This window comes from Ambystoma mexicanum, chromosome 13, assembly GCF_040938575.1.
Source record: "Ambystoma mexicanum isolate Mex_15411 chromosome 13, UKY_AmexF1_1, whole genome shotgun sequence".
NCBI classification, from domain to species: Eukaryota; Metazoa; Chordata; class Amphibia; order Caudata; family Ambystomatidae; genus Ambystoma; species Ambystoma mexicanum.
The window spans coordinates 454,635,897-454,659,498 of NC_090938.1; the positions used below are offsets into that span (position 1 = coordinate 454,635,897).

Sequence of the window (23,602 nt, forward strand, 5' to 3'; positions counted from 1 at the left end):
ACACTGCTGGATCCTGCTATCCTTGCCCAGCAGGGACGCAGGAGCAAAAAGGTAGGTGGGGTAGGGAGGAGGGCGGGAGGGAAGGAAAAATAAAAAAAACTTTCACGAGTCCCCGGCGGGGGGCGAGGGTAGCTTCTCAGTCGTGGGGAGGCTCGGAGCAGGGATGGCCCCGCTTCGAGCCTCCTCATTGGCTGAGGGGCTGCCACACCCCCGCCGAGGACAAGGCGGCTGGAATCCCGGCCGAGAATCGAATGATTCTCGGCCGGGTAATGACCCGGCGAGAGCCAATCAGAATGCTTGTTGCATTCTGATTGTCTCTCGCCGGGTACGAATGTATCATCTTCAAACTGATGGGATGGTTCAGAGGTTTAACCAAACACTGAGGTGCATCCTGAGAAAGCTGGTTGCCTAGGATGGAAAGAACTGGGATGATGTAATCCATGGGCTCTTTTTTCTGTGAAGGCGACGTCCCAATTATCCACAGGATTCTTTCCTTTTGAGCTGATGTATTGTTGGAACCCACACGATGTTCTCGGTTTCATGGGAGAAGAGAGGGAAGGCTCTGAGAGTCTGAGATATAAAATGTTGCCAACAATTGTAAACCATTGGGTGAACCCAATATGGCCTGTGTGTCAATCTTTTGTTACTATATAATCATGAACTCATATATTCATTATTATTATATTCAATGTAAATCATGAGGCTCAATGAAGCATCAACATTCCTGCATATAATATTACAATGTACTCATGTCTTAATTGCTACCTTGCAAGTACATGGAATTTAATCTATGATGCAAGTGAGTGCCTTTTACGCTTTTATCTTTTTAGCCAAAATAATGTTGTATTGATCCTGATTCAAAGCAGTTCAGGCATAACATCCTTCTTCAGAGATCTGCATTTATTACACCTTCTGATCAATCTCAACTGTGTTCAAGTTGTCCCAAACTGTGACCAATCTGTTGTTCTACTGCTCCTCCTGTATGATTTTCAGCAATGAAATAGTATTAAACCTGAATAGAAGAAGGATCCCCCTTCTCGCTCATGTTAAGTTTTGACAGGCAGTCACACCCACTGCTTCCAGTCTTAGGCATGCCCTCTTTTAATATGCTTTAATATAAATGTAATATAAATTGAGATAAAAACGAATGTTTGATATCGATTTTATGTCAAATATATATTGCATATAAAGTGTTTTCTATTTTATATCAGTTTTGATATAAAGTGAATATACATTTGATATAAAATCTATAGAAAGATGGGAGCAGCAAGGGGGGTGAAAGAAAGCATATATTAATTTTATATCAAAGTGTCATGATGCCTACCCCCAGGCATCCGGACCAAGCCCATCAGCCCAAGGAGCAGGCATCTAGACATTTAGTAAAACCTCATCATCCCCGGCTAGGGGCTATCTGGGTTCAGTCCTGGCGCCTTAGGCGCCAGGCTCATAGCAGGAATCAGTCCTGGCGCCTAAGGCGCCAGGCTCATAGTCATTACTTACCTCAGGCAGACCATGCTGCAAAGGACTTCAATCCAACATGAAGCCTGAAAGGGACTATTTTTCTACAAGGACTATTTTTTACTCGGGTGTGGTTCTAGGGACTTCTTACCTGGGACTACTTTTGTGGCTATTTAAACCACGCCCAACCAGCAACACACGCTTCGCGTTATTCTGCATCCAGCAGCATAACACTCACCGTGCCTGCAGCCTGCATCCAGTCTTCTGCTACGCCCGCCTCGAATCCGGAGCTCCTAAAACAAAGAGGAAAGAAAGGGACAAGGTTAGAAAACAAACTTATTTCTATTCCACACCTGATTCTGGATCCATCTTGTCTCCGGATCTGTAAAGAACATCATTTCTGCACGCGCCGCACCTCCAGCTGCAGAGCCGCGCCATACTCATCAGTCTTCACAGCATCCTTCGGGTCGGCGCTGCCTCCATCATTTCTTCGCCAAACTTCGGCACCCAGGAGACAAAAGAAAACCACAAGGTGAGCCGAGGGATCCAACAAATATAATTCTTACCACCATAGACTTGCCTGATTTACCACCGGAGGCATCCTTTTGTGACTCTCCATATTTTCACGTGCCGCATCTGTAAAGAGACAAAACAACACGTTTTCCTCATGCAACATTTACCCGACAGCGTCAGGTAATACAGACTCTTACCTGAGCGCCACCAGCTGCCACAAGAGCATCTTTTCACGAGCCAGCTGCAAGACAAGAAAGGAAGGGGGGAACAAGAGTGAACATCGCACATATTGAACTCTATGAACTTAATACTTACTGGTCCTCACCAGGATCCTCAGAGTCCATACTCTCCGGAACTCTCCCGAGCCTTTAAACCAGTGAAGTAACTGGAATCGACGTGCCCCTCCAAATCCACGCAGGATGGAGAGCTCATCTTTGAAGAATTTAAGGTGAGATTGCTGTGAGGGCATTTCGGAGGTGATTAGTTGGGGAGGACTGGTGGGGTGCCATCACTTGAATCCACAAGTGGCTAAATCCATCTCTCCACTTGCAGGAGAATTTTTCTATGGGTTAAGCAGACAAGATTAGGAGGGCAGATCCAGTCAGTCATCGCTGCACTACGCATCACATGGGTGGAGACCGCAGCTGTCCGGGTCTGACCGACGCCCCTGTGGGAGCCAGGTGAGCGTAACAGAACGCAAAGCCTATCTACAAATCCCCACCCGGGCGGTATGGAAACCGCAGAAACCGACCAACTAGCCCTATTGTTAGGGGAATTTAGGGCAGAAGCGCACTTTGTGCGCCAAGAGACTAAAGGCCTCAGGAGAACTAATAGTGTCAAAGGAACGCACTGATGATCTTGCTAGACAATTACTGCAAAACCAAGCTGGGCAAACACCATTTCCTGGACTCGGGGGGAATCCAACTCCTGTTTCATCGAGCAATCCTGTGCAAGTGGTTCTACCAGGGAGCATTCCTTTAGCTCCACCCGAAAGTTTTGTTGGGGACCCAAAAAAGTTTGCCGTGTTTATGAACCAATGCCGCTTGCACTTTTTATGCAGACCTGGAGCTTTTCCGAACGACCAAACCAAAGTAGCCTTTGTACTATCATATCTTAGTGGCAGCGCAGCGGATTTGTCAATTCCATTAGTTAACCAGGATGACCCTCTTCTTCGGGATTTTCAAGTATTTCAATTGAGCATGGAAAGACTATTTGCCAGACATTCACAGGGACAGGCCCTGGATAACAAACTTTTATCATTACGACAAGGTAACCAGGATCTACTAACCTATATCACCACTTTCAATAGGTTAGTGGTGGAAACCGGATGGCCAGAGGTAAAACGAGTTACATTATTTCATCGTGGACTTCGGGGTGAACTCAAAGACGTTTTGGCCCAAGTTGTGAACCCACCTCAGGATTGTGCAGAATATATAGACTTAGTGGTCCAGTTAGACCACCAACTTCAGAATAGAAAGGCTGATCGAGCTAAGTTCGAGAATCGGGTATTGGTTAAACCCAATGTTACCCTCAAAGGAGCAGATGTATCAGAACCGATGCAGATCGGGGGGGTCAAGGGACCCTTAACTGAAAAGGAAAGAGAAAGAAGACAGCAGATGCAATTGTGTCTGTACTGTGGGGCCTCAGGACATTTTCTACGGGATTGCCCTATAAAAACATCTAAAAAAGTAGTCGGAGTTGCTGATAAAAATCAAACAGAGCCTGATTCGGGAAACAACCACTCCTGACAAGCGTAGAGGTCCACTTGCCAAGCTTGAAGAAGGATACTCAGACCTCACCCTTCATCATACCAATGGTCCTTATAGATCCAAGGCAGCCATCATGTATGCACGCAGTGAGGGCATACATTGATAGCGGGGCCATAGGAAACTATGTGGACCACAAGTTGGCTTCTAGGATGAATCTATCTCTCTGCAAAAAGACCACTTCGGATGTCATCACCACAGTCGATGGAACTGAAATTGCCTCTGGGCCTGTAACTCATTCAACCGCAGAGATGACACTATTGGGTCAGGATGGGCATTGAGAGACTATTGTGTTTGATTTAATCAAAGCCCCGCAGTTCCAAATAATACTGGGGATACCTTGGTTGGAAACACATAATCCTTGTATAGCTTGGCGAGAGAAGAAAATAACCTTCCCGGATTGTGCAGATACTTGTTACCCAAAAACACCCTTGAACCAAGGCCTGGCCACAGTCACTACTCCAGTCGTGCAGTTTCCTCAGGAATATCAGGAATTCCAGGATGTTTTCCAAAAGGAAAAGGCAAACACCCTACCACCTCACAGATCATACGATTGTCAAATCGATCTCATACCCGATGCACAACCTCCATGTAGTAGGATCTACGCCCTTACGGAACCCGAAAACCTTCACCTACGACAATACTTGGACCAATACCTTGCAAATGGCTTCATTCGTCCATCCAAGTCCCCTGCATCTTCAGCTTTGTTCTCCGTGCCTAAAAAGGAAGGTGACCTCAGAACGTGCATAGACTACCGCGCATTAAATCAGATCACGGTTAAGAACCGATACCCATTGCCTCTGATCCCCGAATTGCTAGACCAAGTAAAGGACGCTTGCATCTACACTAAATTAGATCTCCGAAGGGCATATCAACTGGTACGTGTAAAGAAAGGCGAAAAATGGAAAACTGCTTTTTGCATTAAGTACGGGTTATTCGAATACCAGGTGATGCCCTTCAGGTTGTGCAATGCACCAGCAGCCTTCCAGTATTTTATGAACGATGTCCTTCGTGAACTCATTGACATCTGTGTTGTTGTATACATAGACGATATTCTAGTGTCGTCCTCTTCATAATCAGACCATGGGAAGCATGTTCGTGCAGTCCTTGAGAAACTATGCCAGCACAAGTTATATGCAAAATTGGAAACATTTGTTTTTCATGCTACTGAAGTTGAATCCTTGGATTTATCCTGACTCCAAAAGGAGTCCGAATGGACTCTCGAAAGGTGAACGCAATCCTCAAGTGGCCATCACCCAGTTCAGTGAAAGGGGTACAAAGCATGCTGGGATTTGCTAATTTCTACCGCATATTCATTCCGGATTTCTCACATGTTGTACACCCTATCACAGCACTTTTGCGAAAAAACAAACGCTTCTTGTGGACCGAAGAAGCTGAAAAAGCCTTCCAAGAGCTGAAAGTGAAATTCACGTCTGCACCTGTCTTAAAGCATCCATGCCCCGAACTTCCATACATAGTTGAAACTGATGCATCCAGTTTAGCCATGGAAGCTGTCCTGTCCCAGAAGGATCCTGAAACCGGTCAACTTCACTCAGTAGCATTTTGGTCCAGAAAGTTCTCGGCACCCGAGTTAAACTATGCGGTTACCGATAAAGAATTATTAGCCATCAAATCCACCTTCAAGGCTTGGCGGCATGATCTTCTTGGTGCCAGGCATACCATTACGGTAATCACCGATCACCGGAACTTGCAGTATTTAAAAACAGCCAAGGCCCAATCGTCGCGTCAACTTCGATGGGCATTGTTCTTTGCCGAGTTCGATTTCGTGATCACTTATCGACCATGTTGTAAAAATGGCAAGGCAGATGCCTTATCCCGAATAGGGATAGGAGAAGCATATGCAAACCCGGAACCGGTGCCTATAATTTCAGAACAAAGAATTCTTGGCATAACCACTCTATAGACACTAGAGGATATTCAAGTAAAGATCCAACAACTCTTCGATCCAACAGCCCTGCAGGAATGGGTGAAGAAAGGCCCGGACTACTCAGTCATCAATGACCTACCTTATTATCAAGGGCGACTATTTCTACCACACAAGGAACTACAAGAACTAGTCATCTCCAATTATCATGACAGCCTGATGGAAGGACACCCAGGTATTGCAAAAACTGAAGCTAAAATTAAGAGACAATTCTGATGGCCCACCTGGCAAAAAGATGTAAAGTCATTTGTAATGTCTTGTGGCATTTGCGCCCAAAACAAAAGTCAGAAGAAAAAAACAGCTGGCCTCTTACAACCTTTGGATATTCCACTTACACCATGGCACACCTTATCGTTAGACTTTATTACAGATCTACCTCCATGTAATGGATTTAACACCATTCTAGTTCTTGTGGATCTTTTTTCCAAGATGGCCCACTTTATTCCTCTAAAGGGATTACCTTCTGCTTCAATTCTGGCCAAGGAGTTCCTCGAAAACATTGTTCGAATACACGGATTTCCTTCCGTATTGGTCTCTGACCGAGGTAGTCAATTCATTTCACATTTTTGGAAGAAATGTTGTCAACTGGCGCAAATCGACGTGAGGTTATCAACCAGTCACCATCCCCAGACTGATGGTCAGATGGAGAGGACCAACCAGACCCTTGAACAGTACCTATGTTGCATGCTACACCAGACTGAAAGTAATTGGAAAGATATTTTATGGATTTCGGAGTATGCATACAATTACTCTGTACATTCAGGAACTGGACAAAGCCCCTTTTATACCATATGTGGACATCACCCTCGAACCTCAGAACTAGATTAGCCTCAGCATTTAGAAATGCCTGCAGTTAGTCATTTGCATTCTACTATTACACAAGCCTTTAAAGAGGCAACAGAACATTTGAAACAAGCAAAAGAGAAATATAAGAAAAATGCTGATCAACATAGAAGTGAAACTCCACAATACCAGATTGGGGATCAAGTTTGGCTGGCTACAAAACACATACCTCTGAAGGGAACTCAGACTTTTAACCCTAGATATTTGGGACCTTACACTATTAAGGCCATTATCAACCCGGTAGCCGTCAAATTGGAATTACCCTCTAATATGCGCATTCATCCTGTCTTTCATGTTTCACTTTTAAAACCAGTTCAACCAGGAATAAGATTAACCAAACCACCCAACCCCATCTTGATAGATGTTGAACCTGAATTCGAGGTAAAAAATATCCTGGACTCCAAGATGGTTAAATCAAAACTTTTTTATTTAATCGATTGGAAGGGCTACGGACCACAAGAAAGGTCATGGGAACCTAGTGACCACATCCATGCACCTCGGTTGGTGAAAAGATTCCATCGGAACTTCCCAGACAAACCAGGGCCCAGGGGAAGAACAACTTTAGGAGGGGCTTTGGGGGGTGGGGGTGCGGGGGAGTGCTGTCATGATGCCTACCCCCAGGCATCCGGACCAAGCCCATCAGCCCCGGGAGCAGGCATCTAGACATTTAGTAAAACCTCAGCAGCCCGGCTAGGGGCTATCTGGGTTCAGTCCTGGCGCCTTAGGCGCCAGGCTCATACACTGCATGAAAATCATGGTTTACGAATTTGGTAGACTGCATGCAAACCTATGCAAGCTATACATTCACAAAGGTTTACAAGTGTTTTAAACCTTTTTGTAAACCTTTGGTTTACATTGCGTTTACACATAAGTAAACCCTGTAGTTATGCAAGTCCATTTGAACTTAATGTTCCAGAGATTTGTAAAACCCTAAATTTGCAATGGTTTACAAATCATGAATACTTTGTAAACCTAACGTATACTTAATGTTTCATGCACAATTGAACATTTCATTTACAAAGAAAACCTATTTGTAAACCTTTGCAAACCTAGTGTACACCTCATATTTGTCAATATTAGTAAAAATTTGGTTTACAACATTTTCTATTATTTGTAAACCTAGTGTACACTTCAAAGCCATCATTATTAGTAAACATTTGGTTTACAGAATTTACAATGTTTGTAAACCTTTTTAAATAGTCAGTCCAGTCTTTTGAGTGCATTTTCACTTTATTAAATAGTAACGTTGTATAGCACTTAAAACACATTTTAAAGGTTGTGTTTTAGGAGTTTACTAATGAAACCTCATAAATATAGACCTGGAATCTACTGCAGTAGTAGTTCTACCCTCTATGCAGTAACTTAAAAAAGGTACATATGATTTGAAGAAAACTGTTTAATTGTGTATCACTGGCAGAACACCAAAAAAAAAAGGATTATACAAATATTTTAAAGCCTCTCCACCATGTGATTACATGCCAACATTACACTGCAGACATCACATGAGATGTAGATCAATACAAAAACATGCAAAACAATAGCAGAGTTTGGAATGGCCAGGAGCTAGGAGCTATTTAGCCTCTCCACCATGGGATTGCATGCCAACATTACAATGTAGACATCACATGAGATGTAGATCGATACAAAAACATGCAAAACAATAGCAGAGTTTGGAATTGCTAGGAGCTATTTAGCTCCTGGTTATAGCCAAGGAGAGCCTGGTTACTTTGAAACCAAGAGCTACCAGGGAAGTGGTGCTATACAAACACGGTTATGTAATACTAACTGGGTAGGTTTGGGTATGTGGATAAAAGAGAATCATGGACACACTTAAGAGACATTTAAAGCATATTGGATAATATATATAAATGGACAAAAAGTAGAGTTTGCATTTTACGCAAAGGTTACCTTTGCTGTGCTCTATGCACTAGCTCCTGGTTCCCATATTGTAGCTCCTGCCTAATTGGTGATGCCCGATACACAGGATCTGAATTTGACTCCTGGTCAAGAAATCCTAATTTCGACCCCTGCAATTGTAACCAGTAATGTTTTATCTACGACGCTAGACTCTTCTTACATTACACCTACATTACCTACATGTTTTATGAATTGTTGATTAATCCTTCAGTTATGGCTCTTTACTTGTCTTTCTTTAATCTAAATTCACCAGTCGCTCAAATGTCATAAATGTCCTCAGTTGCCAGAGCACCAAAAGAAACTTGAACAGGGCAAATTAATGTAAGGAACAGCTACAAATGTTTAAAGCCATGTGAACCAATAGGTTAGTGGGTTTAAAGGTTTAAGAAACGATTGTATGTTGACCATTAGGCATATAGTGGCCACTCGCAAATTTAATAAAGAAAACACTGATGAAGCCAGATGAGGTCCTACAGCACAACGAAGAGAACTATAGGTGAAGCTGATGTATGCTTTATTGGAAACCCACAACAATAGCATTTTGAAAAACAAGGTCCTATATTTAGACAAGTCCAGCCTATGCTTCCTAGCCTGCTAAAATACTGGTGTTTACCTCAACCCTGCAGAGCACCAGCTCTTACCAGAGGTTCCATCCAAATCACAATTCTGATCCCAGACAGTATCCAACATGATTTCACATCCTTTGATAGGAGTAGGGTAATCTGACTAAAACGCAAGCAACTTACAAGGCACATGCATTTAAAACAGAATAATGGCAATTACAATGTATCCGACTGTGGTCAAGTAGTTGTACAAATTAAGCCTTCCAGGTATTGGGGCATGTTGAATGCGGTCATTAGAAATATAGAAACAAACCTATGGGCAGTTAGATGCATCTGCTCTGCCAATTCCCTGCTGCAGCAACAATATCATCATTTTAGCTTCTACATCAGTCACTGATTACTTGACAGAGTTAATAAAATAGTAATATTAACCACTTACAAAGCAAAAATAACTAAACATTTCATCTTGAGTTTTAAAGTGTAGAGAGTATTCGATAGTTTTTCGGAAGAATATTTCCTGTTGGAAAGCAACATCATTTGTGACATAAAAGGCATTAGAGAAAGTGATTTGGCCAAGATCAGAGTTTTGTCATGTGGGGAACTTAAACATAAAGTCTGCTAATTCTCCAGTTTATTGAGGCATATCACTTACTCCTTCAGAACCAGGTGTCCACAATGTGTTTCCTGTACCCACTTTGTAAAGTTTGACTCCCCATTGTGAAGGTCTTACTTGTCTGTGACCTCATCATGGATCTATGGTTCCCTTAGCCACTTTGTGAAGCTCTGTATCCCCCCTTGAAAACGTTGGTATGAAATTAACATGGTGTGAATGACCACATATACATGCATAACTCAAATTCTAAAAAAGCAAAACGAGGACAATTAGCTAATTGTGACTTACTGCTTATAATGAAAAGGAAGGGAGAAAGAGGGAGAAAGAGAAAAATTGAGACATAGAAAAAAGGCAGAGAGAGAAATACAACCATTAGCACAGAGTGGTAGACCGCTTATAGCGAGTGCCTCCTCCATGGCAGATTGTAAGAAATTAGGTTAACCATTAGCAGTGAGTGGCAGACCGCTTGGAGCGAGCGCCTCCACAGTGCCTCTGATTCAAAGAAAGGAGGAAGATGGCCATTAGAATAGTGTGAGACTGCTTAGAGACAGATATTTACTTGGGATCCAAGGGAGGGAAGGGAGGACAGAGAATGCCAAGCTGGAGGTGAAAGAGAATTGCACACAGAGGGCACAAACAAGAACAAGCTTTAAATGCTGGTCTAAAAATGTTCACAATTTAGGACAGTGGTGGTTTTTACATCGCTAAGCCTAAATGCCTATGCATTGTCAGACATTGAGCAGCCTTGTATTACAATAGTCGTTTATTACTGCTTTGCATGCCTGTGATGTCTAAAAACATCTAACCCTTTGAACAAACACGCCTTAGCCCCTTCATTTCAAGAAATTAAACATTCTTCAGTGAAAGATGTGTATATTGTACTTTTAATCAACTACCAATAAACGCATACCCAAATTCTAACTGCCATCCCAAAATAAAGAGGATTTATTTATTACCAATCCTGGTTAGCATTAAAATCCATCACCAACATAGGTCAGTGTGGTGCTGCTGTTCCCTCTGACCTAATCAGATTTCCAGAAACCCAACTCATGCATGTAAAACGCAGAAGGTGAAAACCCTGGCAGGCAACTATATTTCATCTATTTCCTGACACTAGCAGTTGTCGTACTCTCTTACCGTGAAGATAGAGTGGCATAAAAGTAACTCTCGGAACACAGACTGGGTTAAAGGCAATCTGGCTTGTAACTCAAGTCATCTGACTATCTTTGACCTGGAATGAGTTTGTGAGTGGGGACATGTGCCTACCAATCAAAATAAATATCTGATGGGCAGGAGCAGCTCCAAGGTATCTGCATCACCTAGTATACAGGAAACAGATCTGGAGACCTAGCAGCTAGTACATGGCATGCCACAAATGTAATATTCATTTGAGATCTAAACTATTGTCCATTATATATGCTTCATTATAATGTTAATGTGATTGGAATTGTGCTTGATAATGTGTTTTCTTTGTGTTATAATGTGATTGATTTGTGGAAAGTTTATTTTAAGCTATAGACAATGTTTTATTATTAATATGCTGCATTATACTTTTAAATGTCTTATGTGTGTCATAATGCTCCTTTATACACATTCCAAAAATGTGATATTTTCACATGGGTATATTTGTATGGCAAATGTAGCTCCTAGTATTGCTTGGTGGCAAGCTAACAGGGCTCTTTGAATCTACAAGCATGAAATAAATAGTTCCCAGCAATTTCACTTCCTGCATTACATTTGAGAATGACAAAAGAGAACGAAACAGTCAATCTTGTCCATGGTGCCAACATTTTTCATATGGTTCAAAGCTTTGCACTTTCCACAACGCAAAATACATATTCTGCTTCTAACTCTTGGCTATCTGGTGCACATTCCCTCCCCCACTCTTTGTTACATTACATGTGACCCGTACGCATATATACAGCTTCACCAGTTGCCATGGTAAACTCTGTGCAAGGCTTGGGCCACACATTTTGCAGTTGTCCTCACACTGTTTGTTCCTGGTGCCACGCCAAACTGTAGCTTCATTGGCACAGTCTGACACAAATACCAAGTAAGCAACATTATTACCAATTAACATTATTACCATTGCTGTTTATGTTGAAACTAGGTCTTTGCCCCTCTTTCTAGGAAAGTCAAATCTGAATGTTTTTGCAGTGCGCTGCCCCGCCCCTGTACTCCATCCACACTGCTCCTGCGATTCCCTGTGTTGTGTTGCCTGTGTGTTGCCTCCTGTGTGCCTCCTTCCTTCTGTGTGAAACCTGGTGCTTCCTGTGGTGTGTGGATGTGGGCTGTGCTTCCTTTCCTCCCTTATTCTCCCTTCTTTCCTCCTTGCATGCTATATGGCGCTCTCAATCTCTCTCCCATCTGCTCAAACGTCTGCTCTATCTCCTATCCTATCCCATCCCTCTCACTAAGTCTGGAAGGAAAATGTTCAAGAGGGATACCCTGATCTCCAACCCAGTCCGCCTGATCACTTATACCCACATCAGCGCTTCCTCCCGACAGACTCTAACCGACATCCTCTTTGTCGTTCCCTCCCCAGACTTATGGAAACCTCATATGGTCTCATGTTCTCTCGCCTTCTCTCCAATTAATAGTGGCACCCGGTGGGAGGTCCTCCTGGCTCTCTTCCAATCCTCCAAGACCATCATCAATGTCTATCTAAATGGTACTGTCATGGTCCAGGGTTCTCAGCCACAATCTCCTTCTTGATAGGCGTCCCCCACGTCTTATCAACTTCCTCCCTTCTCCTGCCTCTCCTAACACGTCTCTGGCCCCTATGCCACTTCCGTCTACTGCCTCTACCCACTCTCAGGTTCTTCTACCGCCTCTGCTGGGTGTTACGCACTCCTGCACCCCACGCCGTAAGTCTATGAAATGTGGCATCCTTCTCTACGTAGCTGCTCTCAACTCTTGCTCTCATGGTAAACATTCCTTTGACAACTGCCACCTCCTCTAAACCTTGACCCTCTCCAAGCCCAGAACCAAAGGCACAGAGGTGGAGTGGCCCTGATCTTTCTGGAATAGGTCCCTGCTTCTGTCATTCTTACAGAAGCCTACACCTCCATTGAATGCCTAGTCTGCAGGCTCTCTATCCCTCCTGGCCTCTCGCGACTGTGGCCACCATCTACAGGCCACCTAGCCAGGTCCTCTCAGAATAGACTGATCTCTCTTTGTCCCTCCTTGCTTCTCCTCCTCAGAGACCTCAACATCCACATTAATGCATCTAATCCTCTCACGCTTTCCATTCTACCCTCTGGTCCGACACTCTGCTGGACACACATTGGATGTTCTCATCTCCTCAGACATCCCCCTATCTAACCCTCTCACTACTCCTCTCTCTTAGACTGACCGCTTTCTGCTCTCCTCTCACCCGAAACTTCTTCCCCCTCAAGCGAAGCCTACCTCAGCACAGTCACCTTCCTTCTCGGTCATTCGGCCCATCAATCAAGTGTCAGTGGACGCCTTTGCCTCTACTTTCTCTGCTCCTCCTACTCCTGCAGCTGATTCGCACTCTGACACAGCCCTCTCTATCCTGCATCTTTCTATTGCCAACACTGTTGACATCCTTGCCCTGTCATGAGAATCCACCTGAAGCCTACCTCCACGTGCAACTCTCAGTACGACTCCAACCTCGCCGCCCTGAAACACAAGTGCAGGGTGGCTGAGAGGAATTTGAGGGATTCGGGTGCATCCTCTGACAAAGTGACCAACCGACTGCTCCAAAGGCAATACAGACTCTGTCCTTTCTAAGAAGAGGGTGCACATCCAAGCCTGCATCTCTACGGCCTCTAAAAACACAGCTGAAGTCATTAAAATATGCAAGGAGCTGGATAGTCCTACTGCAGTCTCCACCTCTCCTGTTCCCTCCTATGTCTTCTGTATGGCTCTGGCTTCTCATTTCACCACTAAAACTCCAGTCCTCGCTTTCCTCCACCGCCCTCAGGCCCCCGTTGGGCGGCCGCCTCTCCCTATCCTCTTCCTTTTTCCTCCTCAATCTGACAACATCCAAAAATGTCTCTAGACAAGTCCGATCTATGAAAGTGTCATTGAAATAGGTGCGCCCCAGCTCCTCCAGAACCATCAAGGACCACATTGCCACCCTCGCTCCAGCCTTGGCCGATTTCTGTAATCACTCTTTCGTCACTTGATCTTTCCCCTCTCTGTTCAAGCACTCCCTTGTGCACCCCCTCCTAAAAAAGCTTTCCGCCGATTCTACCTCTAGGCCAAATTATCACCCATTTCAATCACTCCTTTCTGTTGGCTGCCTCCATGACCATCAGTCTGGCTTCAGAGCATCCAGAGGTACGGAAACTGCTCGACTGAACACCTGTGAAGATCTGCTTTCTAACCTCGATTCCACGTCTCCCTCTTTCCTCGTCCTCCTTGACCTTTCCTTTCAAACCGATCAGTCCCGCTACCCTGATCAACAGACTGTGAACCTAGGCCTATCTGATCTCTACCTCCTCTTCTAACTTTGTGTTATGCAAATGTCACTCATCTCTCCTTCAGGCTTCCATCAGCCTCCTCTCCTCCCTCACTCATTCTTGACTTTCTATCCATGATTCAGGATTGGTGTGCCTTCAACAATCTTTGCCTTAATGCTAGTAAGACGTAGATCCTTCTTATTGGGACGCCTGCTCCTACTTTCCCTCCCTCACTCTAGCCGCCTTCCAGGGCCCTCTACCATCACCTTCCTGTGAGCCAAATAAACTTGGCGTCATCTTCGACTCCACTCTCTCCTTCTCTACTCACATCATGGACCTTACCAAAAAGGCCCACTTCCTGCTTCACCTCATCAGAGGTATTCTACCTTTCCTCAACTTCCCCTAGAAGCTCACTGTCTCCAGAGTCCTGGTTCTCTCCAGGCTGGACTACTGCAATAGCCTCTTTCTCAATCTGCCTACCTTTACTTTTTGCCCCCTGTAACTAATCCAGAACAGGACGACAAGACTTATCCTAGGCCTTAAACCCAGGGACCGTATCTCTCCAGCCCTGAAATCTCTCCACTGGCTAAAGGCAAGGATCAGGTTCAAGACCCTCTACATTGTCATCAAGTCTTTCTGGACCGGGTCCCACACTATATCCAACTCGATCTTCCGAAATACCTTCCTTCTAGAGCCCTTGGCGCCGTTAACTAACTTTGAGGGTTAGACACTTCTCTCAAACTTGAGCCGAACCACCTGAAGTTCCGGAAGCAGCTCAAGGCCATCCATTTCTCCTCTGCCTTCCCTTTATTGCTCCCTTGATAACTTACCTGTCTGCTGCGCCAACTGATTGCTTGGTTCCCTCAGAGCCTCAAAGGGTACCAGGCTCCTCCACGACCAGTCTTCTGTGCACTGTCTCCTGGCCTACCACGCACTTAGGGGCTGTAACTGTTACCCCTACAGCCCCCCTCCCTCCTTGCACTTACCTAGAGCTGCACTGCCCTGGCTTCACTTCCTCAGAGCCATGCTGCCCTGATCATACGTCCCCATTTTCCACTATCTTGCACTTCCCCAATTTCCCTCCCCTTGCACTTCTATTGTCGCACTTACCCGATCCGAATGACACAAGGCTTAGTATGATTGTCTTGTCCTCCCTATGTCTTCCCCCTTGTCTTCTGGTGCCTAGAAACACTTGTGTACAAGCGCGTTATAAATGCCATATCATATCAATGATGCCAGCAAATAAGAGATGTACACACACACAGACATCTAAAAAACAGATAATACATACATGACCAAATAAGGACACAGACATGAACAAATAAATGTACACACACCACACAGTGCGCATGCAGACACAAAAACAGTACCATGGCACCAATCTACTTCCCCTGCCCCAGCATGGGTGAATGTGTGGATGAGTGACTGTCTATCAGCGCACAGAACAGTGGTGCAATTACATGGGGTTGTATGGATGGAAGACAAGAGATGCTAAGTTTAGTACCTAAATCCGAGTTTAATTGTAATGCCAATGGTATAGGGGTAAAGATACATTATTTTAAACATACCAAAGATGTGATGGTCAACAAGAGTGTCCTTTGCTGGCTGGTCTTCTATTTAACCTACAGGAAACACAAATAAAAGACATGTTTTTCACTCTGCAGCTGCATGGGACATTTAAGTAATTTAAGTGAGGAAAAGTGTTAAAGAAATTGTACTTGGATTGGGTGCAGCTTGAATTTGCAACACGGACATCTCTTTGATGGTCAATAAACATATGGGATTTGGAACCTGTGGAGGCAAAAATGAATACATTAGTTTGTATTCCATGATACTTAACATACTTCTATCTTCCAACAAAGCTCAAAGGACGATGGCACTTCATCCAGTAGTGGCTTGGCTATACGGGTTCATCATTTCAGAGGACAGCGGTTGGTGTCCACATTTACTTTTTGGAGGCCATTAGGATTACGGAAGAGGAGCTAATAGGATGCAGGAGGTGACTACCAGAACAACTACGGTGGACACAGACCTGCATTGCCAGTAGTCATGCGTACAGTACAGTAACTCCCCCTACTGTATTCAGTGGTCTCTGCAGCCACGCTGCTCTAGACATCCTCCAAAACATCTGCTGCCAAGTCGCTTATGTCAGCAAACTTTGAGGCTCACTCTCAAGCTGGGATAACAGCAAAGCAGACATACATATTGTAATCAGCACTGTGCTGGCGGAAAAGTACACCATTCAGTTTCATTCGTACTTGGCTCAGCTGTGCAATTACCATTTTGCTGCTCATATCTCTGCATCACTCATCCACCTTGCAGTTTCGCCACTTTCTCTGCACCTCTCCCAAATATCCTGTAGAATGTGCATGTGTTTCTATGACATGCCATCCCACAGGTTTCCTTCTACCGTCTCCTGAGCTCTGTTCTCAGTATTCCAGTGTACACTCATGCTTTTCCCTTCATTGGAGTCCCTCTATCATCTACTATGTGTCACACCTAATATCTCATCTCATCTCTCCCTTATCTTCCTTTCTGATGACAATTGTATTGGATTATATGCAACATTTAACAGCACCAACTAACAGCTACAACTAAAAAGGAATGACAACTGCTACCACACAGATGAACAAATGCAGAGCAGAGGCAGCACCAGAGACTGAAAAAAATAGAAATAATCAGATGTTGAGTGAAACACTCAAAAGAGCCACAAGCAACCAGATAGCAACACACAGATCACAAAGAAAGGCACAGAGCAGCAAAGATATGCAGTGACCACCAGATGTAGAGCAAGAAATACATCAAAACACACATCACTTCCCTGCCTCGTTGTATAACATTTTCAAGAGTGATAGAAGACAGCCTGAAAGACCACAAACCAATTCATTTATCTACCAAAGAAATGGCACTTCTTGCTGGGCAATGACAAACAGCAACACAACAAACTTCACTTTAAAGCCTAGTTTATACCTATGATGGCTTTTCGTTTGACAGAAAGGGTTTTAATTTATCTGGATATTCAAATGTCTTTAACACCATGTTTATAAGAAGCTTTACGTTGTGTCAAACAATTACTTTTAGGCAAGCGACCATCACAAAACGTATTCCATTTTGTATTTGAAAGTAAAGTTGTTTAAAAGAGATATTTCAGCCTTGCATTCTGAAACTTTTAGGATTCCATTCAGAATGTGTAAAATTAAGTTGGAATGATACTTGGCTGAACAGGTTTCTTTATGGATGCATACATTGCCTGGTTCCTTTACAAATTATGTGAGTACTCTACAATAAACTAAACAGAATGTATTCCTGAAACCCAAAACTTAAATATGTCGACCAACAGGAGCTCAGAAGATATGTGGGCAAGTGCATGAATTGCAATGTGGGTTACAATCCCATCTTCAATGCTTAACCAAAGTGTGTGATCCTATGCACATCATTTTATTTCACTGTGCCCTTTCTTCAAAAATTGGGGAGTTTCAAAAGCCTGCCAACTATTATACTTTACACTACTGGTGCCAAAACAGGGTAAAATCAGTCTGTGTTTGATTAGTGCTTTTGATAGATTGCTATGTTAGGCTAAAATAATCACATTTAAATAAAAAACACTGTAAGGCGAGACCTCCACACAACCAGACAATAAAAACACTCCTCTAAGGAAAAAGGCTTGGTGCACCACTTTGCAAGGACAACAGGGTTTATTTTGTGGACAAAAAGGAACAAGTATCAGAAGGTCCATGACATCTTGCTGGAACGGCTGTCCGTGGCCGGGGTCTCGGGCTCAGGCCTGGATTGGTGTGTGTCTTTTCTAACTGGTGATTCCAAGTCCCTTTCACTTCTTCCGTTTGTTTCGATTGAGAAGCCCCTCACCTGTGGGGTGCCTCAGGGTTCTATTCCTTCTCCTCTTCTTTTCAATTTATATATTCAGCCACTAGTCAAGCTGATTCATTCTTTTGGGTTTCAGTGTTTTTCTTATGCTGATGACACCCAGATCCTGGTGAGACTAGACCTATGCCATCCTGCCTCGGCGGAACGCTGCGGCTCTTGCCTGTTGGCTATCCATCTTTGGATGGGTAAAAACTGTCTTTGCCTTAATGGCGAGAAGACGGAGGCACTAATTGTAGGTCCATTTTTGGCTCCTGCGCGATAGTCTATGGCATTTTGGCCATCTGTACTTGGTCCTCTGTGGTGGTGAAGAACCTGGGGGTTAAGCTCTCTGAGTCCCTATCTATGCAGAGGCAGGTCAGCGCGGTCTGTCTGTCAGTTCACTTTAAACTCTGTATCCTTAGGGAAAAGTGTTTCCCTATCTTCCTTCTCATCTTCGCTCTTTGGTTGTGTCCTCTCTCACTGCAGGTTTACCAAATTACTGCAATGCTCTTTACCTAGATCAGCCAGCATACCTTCTTCAGCGGCTGCAAGTGTTGCAAAACTCAGCAGCCCGACCGGCAGTGGGTGCTTCCCGGTTCTGTTCCATAACAGCGATTCGGGGAAAACTATATTGGCTCCCGGTTGCAAAGCGAATTAAATTTAAGGCTTTCTGCGTGGTCCACCTTGCCTTCTACGGGAAAGGCCCAGGCCTCCGGCAGGTGAAATTTTACCCCTATATACCAACTCTGAACCTTTGCTCAGTTTCTACCCTGAGAGTTACCGTCCCCCGGTTTAGGCTGGCGAGTTACCTGGATGTTACCCACCCCATCGGCCAAGTCACATGGTGTGCACCTGGTTATAGCATGATCTCAGTGGGCAACTCAAAGGTCAAATTGGCACTTTGTAATAGCAATACGCTTCTCTTGATACCAAGCAAGCAGGTGCCCCAGCAATGCCCCACCCATCAATTAACTAATTTGTAGGCATCACTACCTGCTTTTCGCATCAAAAATCATGGGATGTTCTGATCCTCACCCCCCTAAACTGTTGGTCACCTGTGGCAAACCCCCCGATTTCTCAGTGACCACATTAATCAATCTAATACTTATGCATTTCTGTACACTATTCCCTAGCTGCCTGGTAGTTCAAATTAGATGGGCATTTTCTCGGCAGGGTGCGGAGAGGCACTAGCATCCTAAATCTAAACCCAACATGTTGGCAGCTCAAGACCTCTAACCGGACTCCCATGGATTTGTCCTTCGGGAAGGCTGCAGTCCTGTCCTTGCTCTGCCGTTCGCATTCCAATCTTGTTCCTCAAAGGGCCTGCAGCTGGATACCATTTAACTTATCTATTCGGAATGAATGCCACTGTTCTCAGCGTCTCTACTGAGGCCTGAGAAAGGGAAATCATTCAAAATCTTTATTATGCCACACTGCTGCAACAGGGAATACAAAATACTAGTCCTCACTTCTGATATGGCTGTGCTTCAGTTTTTCCCTCACCCCATCCCTGTGTCTGCACCACCATTGTCACACACTATCACTGCTACTATAAATAAAATGTCACTGCTGCTACACAACACCTTTAGCCATAATGTCCCCCACCAGTAATAAGTAACCAGAAATCTCCAAATACTTCACTCCATCTACTGCATGGATCCAAGCTGCCTGCTGATAAACCACCCCAAAACCAAAGCGGATTTACTGCCTGCATATACCAGCCTCCAGGACGAATGGATCCGGTTTGCCCACACCCTTTGATGCCATAAAACACCATCCGTCCCTGTTGATGTTGGCCATTAGCCTCCCTACCACCCGCCCCAGCCGCCCAACATAGCCTGCATAGTACGATGCCTACCCAGCTACACAACAAGCTGCCTACCAGCAATCACCTGAATAGTGCCACAAACTGGATGGTGCAGCCGACCCTCCCCACAGGATTTCCCCCATGGCCTACACCCATTTTAGCCGGTCAAAGCATGGTTGGTTCCAGACACCAGGTAAGCGGATTGTTGATAGTGTGTACCCAAGTATGAGAGGAGTGCTCCACCTCAGCTGCGCCCCTTATATTCCCCTCACCCTACATACTTCCTTCCCTCCATCTGCTCCTCCACCCCCGTGCTTAACTCTTCCCTTCTGCCCAAACCCCACCAGCATCACACAACCACCCACACCCACTGGGGCCCCAGACCGAGCAGACTGCCCTAACCCCAAGAAGCCTCCATCAGATATACCACCCACAATAGCTCTCCTAGCCACCAACACCACGATTCCCACTGCACTCGCTCAGCCCCATAATGGAGCCGATCACCTCTGACAGATCTCAACTTGCACCTCACAGCCATGCTTCCCCCCTCCCTCCCTCCTCACTCGTAACAACCGCATGAGCTCTCAAACCACTGTGCCGTGCATTCCCATCATGCACCCTCAACTCACCAACACCCCTAACCACCCTCCACTATACCCCCACTCCTCCATCTAGTATCCAATGTGCCTTAATCAATGCATGCTCACTTACTGCTCATGCAGACATTCTCAATATCATTGAGGTCACCAACCTAGGCATTTTAGCTATTAATGAAACTTGGCTCCTTGATGTCGCTGGCCCTGCCCTCTCCATTGTTATACCTCCCAACTATGCAATCCTCTGAAATGACAGATTCACGCAGAAAGAGGGCGTAGTTGTCATCATCTATAAAGACACACTCTCCATCCGCAGACTACCTTCTACCCCCCCCAAACTGCCTCTCACTCACAGCTCAGCTATCACTGATTCCCATTTCCACTAACATGCTGCATATTATCTTCCGCCCACCTGGACCCACCACCACCTTGGAGGACGACCTGACTCAGTTTCTCTTGGGCAATATCAATCCTAATTCCAAAAGAATTGCCCTGGGTGACCTCAACCTCGGCTATGCTGACCCCCTTGACAAGGATGCTGCATCCCATACCAGTTCCACCTCTGGCTACTCCCAAAACTCAGCCCCACACACACTCATTGGTGCACACTTGATGGACTACTTGACCACAATTGTGACACTGTGGTCCTCTCCAACACCCCTTGTGCATGGTCAGACCACCATATAATTGCATTCACCATCCCCCCACAAAGTGAACCTATCTCCCTTCCCACCTGACCCCCCAAGATCATCTCAAGATGCATGCATAACTATTCCCCACTCAATACCTATGATGTAGTTGTCCCAGTTAACTACCACAACACCTCCCTTGCATCAGCCATGGTTAGGGAGCATTCTCAAGAATGTGCCAATTTCCCTTACCTTTTAAGACCCCCAGCAACTTTGCTGGATTCCTAGGATTTGATTTTTTACCTGGAAAGAGTGGGAGCCTTTTTTCCCCACTCTTTCATGTATGTCTGGTGTGTTTTACTTTTGTGTTCTTTGGTTATGGAGATTTAAACAACTCCATAGGCATCATCTTTTTCTTGTGTGTCACACAGCACCTTTAGTGCAGTGGCTCAGGGGTGGCATCCATACTCCCTATGGTTTAAATACCTTCTCTGGGGCAGACTACTGTGTCCCAGAGCATGTAAAGTTAAATTGACTTTGCTAGTCTCTTTAAAATTACTGACCTAGCACACACATCTTCCTAGAGAGTGCTGGAGGTGTTGCTTACCATGCCCTTAGTCAAAACACTCATGTAACAATCAAATGTTACCCTACTTTAAATGGTTGGTGCCAGTGGTTTAGATAAAACTACCATGATTTTTCCAGACCACGAACAACGGTAGCTAAAAATTGGGTCAGCCATGTTTTTCAATATGGCGCCCAAGACCTATCTGTAAAAATAGACTCTGGTTGACATTTTTCGCCATTTCTTTTAGAAACGGTCCTTCTTGTCTTTAACTCTGCGCGCCAAATCAGGTTTGGGCCCTTTGTTCGTTGGCCTTTGGCGGGCTTCAGCACTGAAGCCCACCTCTGGCGCCTAAGTGTCTGGGTGGACAGGATGTGAGGGAGGTGCCCGAAAACTCCCTGTGCTTAGTCTCCTAGGAAGACTAAATACACCCTGGCGTGATTGGCCGGCTGGCTGTCTGGCAAGGACAGCCACCCTGCTGGGTGAGTGACAGTCAGGCTGGAATGAATGGGGGAAAACTGTTTAAAAGCAGCTCTCTGGGACTTGGAAAGCAGAGTCGACCACTGGAACGAAAGAATCGAAGATGAGCTGAAGGAAGAGGACTGCTGCAACTCCTGGACGACCGGTGAAGCCCTTCTGCAGGTCCGAATTGCCTGATACTCCATCGACAGAGTAGCCCTTCAAGGTTAACTTCTTCCCTTGAGTTTGGTGGGAACAACCAATTCGCAAGCCGCCTGGAAACCGCCCCCTCCTGGTCGAATTTTCTACAGAGTGCTGTGGAAAACCAGATAGCCAGTGGGAAGGACACCAGTTTGTGGTCTTTAAGGCACTCGCACCTTAAACCGACGTCCTAGCCAAGCTTATGGCCTCTTCCCTGGGCAGAGCAGGAACCTCCCCATGACTGAAGCACAGGAACTGCGAGACCTGCAGGAACTGCCAGGAACAACTGCCTCAGCTACAGATTTTTCTTCATTCAAAAGGTACTGTGCAAACACGGTCCGGAAATATTTTCGGCTACAGAGAAAGTTTGTGAAACTTTCCCCTCTTTGAAGGCTTGTCCTTCCCTAAACATTTGTCTAACTTTTCGCCTGACCAAATTCTTCTAAAAACCGTGGCAAAGACTTAATTGATTACTACCAGAACTGTGCTATTCTCTAACTTTGGCCCAGGCCTATTGAATTGAATTGAATTGCTGGTTGTAGTGAACTAAACACCTTTGCCCTGCCTAAGAGAGTATTTGTGCCTTGACTTCTTCTAACCTTTTCTTTTCAACCCTTTTGGAAATCACTGAAGTGCCAATTTGCTCCCACTTCAAGGGAGCTGAACTTGTTCAGTAATTTATTGGTGGTGTTGTGTAGTATACTTGCTATAGAGCTGCTTTTGCTAGTGTAATATTTTCTGAACCAATGTGTAAATAAATGTATATTCTTTTTACCAAAAAACCTTGAGTTAATGTCTACTTGAATCACTGTAATTATTGGTCAATTGTATAACTCATGCTACTGCTCACTATGCTCTTGAGATAAGTCTGGCTGCTCAGCCACTGGTACCACATTACTGTGTAGTACCAGCTTGTACCAAAGGTGAAATTGTACCGACACCTGTAGTCTTAATTGTGTGTAGTGTTCCCAAAGGGTACTGCACAGGATTCTGCCTAAAAGCCATCAACACACCTGGCCCCCTCAAAGGACACATGCCCAAATGTTCCAAGCGCACTAGCCCATGGTTCCCCCAATCTACACAACTTGCATTCCAAGAAATGTGCCATCGCGGCCATTTGGTGTAAACTCCCCTCAGCAAAAAACAAATCCTGCTTTAAGACCCACTCTAGGATTCACACAAAAGCTATCCAAAATGCTAAGGCATCTGCCTACAGCACTCAGATCAAGAATGCTGATCAAACTCCTGCAAACCTTTCAGTATACTACGCAAACTGGAATCGCCTGTGTCTCCCCCACCCATGGTCATCAAAGAAGACGCCTGGTGTTACAACGTCAAGCAGAATGCTCTTCTAGGCAAAAATCACTCTACTACAAAACAAAATCCAATCTATATTCCCCTCTTCAATTTCCACTCAGTCACTGAAGCAAAAT

The 23,602-nt window shown here is 44.8% G+C and overlaps 1 long non-coding RNA gene across 2 annotated transcripts in view; it reads right to left on the reverse strand.

Annotated features, from left to right (window-relative positions):
- The window catches only part of LOC138520622 (uncharacterized), a 126,608-nt gene that overhangs the window by 97,412 nt on the left and 5,594 nt on the right, over positions 1-23,602 (reverse strand). For both annotated transcript variants that reach the window (XR_011282818.1, XR_011282817.1), the window contains exons 2-3: positions 15,767-15,839; positions 15,617-15,670 (exon numbers count right to left, since the gene is read on the reverse strand). This is a non-coding gene — a long non-coding RNA (uncharacterized lncRNA). The remainder of the gene's footprint in view (positions 1-15,616; positions 15,671-15,766; positions 15,840-23,602) is intronic.